We start from the raw sequence: 3,652 nt of genomic DNA on the forward strand, positions 1-3,652 counted from the left end.
CCAAACCACCGCAGCACTGCTGACTTCTCACGTGGAAGGTCTCCCAGCCAACGCAGGGGAAAATAAAAGCAGCAACGTCTGGAGATAAAGTTGCAGGACCACGGAAAAATGAAAACCCTCCAACGACACAGCGACTCGCTGAAGACCGTGATTCACGACATGCCCTCAGCCGGACGATCCTATCTAACCCTGACGTGTCTTCCGAACACGACGACAGCCGAACGGCGCGACACGTATCCGACACAACCGAACCTCCCGCTGAGAATAGGACGAAGACGACGACGCATAGTGCCCGACCGTAAACACGTACAAGGAGAGATACTACGCCACGACGCACCCGGAACTCGAGGAATGTGGCGTCCGACGTTCAGCTGTCCATCGACGGCTTTGATGTAGTCGCTCTCATAGACTCGAGAGCCCACTGCTCAGTAATGAGCGGGCCGTCTAAGCTGAAGAAAGATATCACCAGATGGGACGGTCCGCACATATGCACAACAGGAGGCCACCTCGTGACGCCAAGTGGAACGCGCGCATCGCGCGTCACCATAGACGACACAAAGTACCCTGCGGCGTTCGTCGTTTTGCCTAACTTCTCGCACGACGTATTTCTTGGAATGAATTTTATGATGTACAACGGTGCAATAATCGGTCTGCAGAACAAGCGAATAACTTTTTCCCCCATCGCTCTATAACGCCGGAACCGAGCCCCGAACGTCGTGCTGCTGTAAGGATTGCCGATGATCATGTCACCCTGCCACCCCGCGCAAGCTTGATGATCGCAGTCTACTGTTAAGATGCTGCTCCTGACGTCGCCGCTATCGTAGACAGTGATCAAAGGTTGCTTCTCGACCGTGGTGTCTGTGTCGCAATAGGCACTGCGCGCTTCAGAGAACACCAGTCCCACGTTTTAGTTACTAATTTCACTGAGGAGTACCAGCATTTAAACAAGGGCGCGGCAATTGCATTCCTGGAAGAAACACAAGAAGCAAGTGATGTGATCGCGGTAGCCGACCTTGAACGCACACCCGATGAACCCTTCAAGCTCCCGCAGCCCTTCGACGTCAATCCGGCGCTACCGCAAGAAAAACGGAACAAATTATTGGCTTTGCTGCGTCGCTATAGCGAATGTTTTTGTCGAGCGCAAAACTACGTCAGGCACCTCAAGCGAAGCACCGAATAATAACTGAAGATGGAGCCCGACCTTGCCGACAGTCACCGGACCGCGTCTCTTCACACGAGCGCCAAGCCATCCGGACTCAAGTCGACAACATGCTCAACGACGACATTACACAGCAATCGAAAAGCCCAGAATTATCTTCTTGGATCTACACTTTTCTAGATGTGAATCGACGGTTCGAGCACCACGCGCGCCAAAAGATAAAAAGCCTGCAGAGCAGAAGCCGGGGTATTCGACTCGCCGTAGCTAGCATGCGTACGTCACTTTGTTGACTGCTACTTCGCCGCCTCTGTATTCTTTGAGTTGTTAGAAGGGCACAAGTTCGCTCCAACAAACGTGTTTTCTTCGCATACAACTGCGTCGTCTGTGGCTTCGTGACAGCATACCACAAACAAGATCAAGCCCGCCCACCGTCGTTACTCTAACAAAGGACCAGCGCGACCCAAGCATGCGGGTAGAGGATTAGTTTAGCAACTTTTCCCGGGTTCATTGTCAGAGACGACGCTATCGACTGCCCGGACAGGGCGGACGAATAAACGTAAAAAGTATGAATGCCGGCCGCCCATCCTGCCGGTTGGCGGAACCTGCATGTTTTGAGCCACAGTGCGAAGATCGTACCTACACTCCTAACGAGCCTTCCTATTTGTTTGTAGGGTTGGTGACACTGAAACATCTGTGCTGCTGCGACCGCATCCTGTAAACTCTTCCTGTAATGTCCGTGACCACTGGAATGCTGTGCCTCCCATTGATTGTGTGAGATACTCCGTGTTACTGCTTTGCGCTTTCCTTGCTTGAGCAGGGCGGCGCCCTTCTGAAGCAGGCGGTCCCTGTCACTCTTTTTACAAGCACACGAATTATAGAAGACAGAGTTTTGGAACAGTTGTGTACTCTTATATCTCCTCTGCATGTCTTGTTTTTTTATCTTTTTCTTTATCTCTCTCTCTCTCAATTTCACTTTTTAAACCTTTACCTCACTTTGTCGAAAGTTTGTGTTTGCTGTTGCTTTTCTCCCCGAAATCCCCTTCTCTGCTTTTTTCGGCGTCGTTGGACGACGAGATTGTAAATACGTGAAGAGAAATACAAAATGTTGCCTTCATAAAGGTCGGCATGTGACTGAAATGTCGACAAAGAAACAGTTTTGTTAGAAGCTATACCCATTTTTTACTATTTGTTACGGCAACCTAAGACAGCCCCTCTCGCAATTTTAGATATATATATATATATATATATATATATATATATATATATATATATATATATATATATTGTAAGAGACTGTCAAGGAGACGCCGCTCACTGATGGAGGAGAGGAGACAGACGCCGTTTATTTCGCGAACACACTACCAAGCAAAACTAGCCTCATAACCTCAAGGATGATAATGATCTTGTACAGATGACAACGATGAAGCATTACTGAAAAGGATGACAGGTGATGATTATTACACATAAGATTGAAATCAGTGAAATATTGTGCGGCGGAGAACTACAGTGTTTACACGAATTCGCCGCCCCCCCGACAAGGAACACGGCCGCCCGGCCGCTGGCGTTTAAGAAGTACTGGAGTGGAACTTTTTGAGAAGGCAAACAGGCATAATTTCTGTACCCCAACAGCGATGGTCTATGCTGGGAGACAAAGATTTGCCCGATAGTTGACTGGCGGCGTCTGCTCCAGGCCGGTATAAGGGCCGATGAGTCACCTAAGAAACTTTTCGCATAGCTCAGGCACACGAACGGGAGCCCAGAGTAGAACCTGGTCCCCTGGGCGGTGCTGGATACACCGGTGAGAGGCGTCGAACTAGAGCTTGCGGTCCTGCTAGCAGGCTTGCGTGCTTTCACGAGCAATACGGCTGCAGTGGTGAAGGCGAGAGATGCATTCGTCAGACCCGGGGACAAATCCCATTGCAGGTGCCTAGAAGAGAGAGGTGTCTAATACGAGGAGGGATCACGGCCATAAACAAGGAAAAACGGAGATTAGCCAGTTGTTCGTTGACGCGCCGTATTATACGCAAACGTAACGAATGGAAGGATGGCGACCCATGCAGTTAGTATGGCTTGGTCCGATATACAAGGAGATCATATCCGAAAGTGTACGATGGAAGGTTTCCGTGAGGCCGTTTGTTTGGGGGTGGTATGAGAACGTCACTTTGTGGATGGAGTTCGATACACGCAGCAGGTCTGCAATGAAGCTTGAAAGAAATGTTCTTCCACGGTCACTTATTAGAATTGGGGAGGGGCAATGGTGTAGGATAACGTTATGCCAGATGAATTCAGCGACTTCTTGGGAGCAGCCAGAGCGAACGTAACAGGTCTCTGCATAACGCGTGAAATGGTTGACCGCAGTCACCATCCAACGGTTGCTGGACGAGGTGGATGGTAAAGAGCCGTATAGATCAATGCCCACCACGTCAAATGGATCCGCCGGAGCAGGAATGGGTTGCAGAAGTCCTGGAGACACCGTTGTAGGGCGTTTGCGAT

This window comes from Haemaphysalis longicornis, unplaced genomic scaffold, assembly GCF_048455015.1.
Source record: "Haemaphysalis longicornis isolate Haplotype H1 unplaced genomic scaffold, Haemaphysalis longicornis Haplotype H1 scaffold_11, whole genome shotgun sequence".
In the NCBI taxonomy this organism is placed as follows: Eukaryota; Metazoa; Arthropoda; class Arachnida; order Ixodida; family Ixodidae; genus Haemaphysalis; species Haemaphysalis longicornis.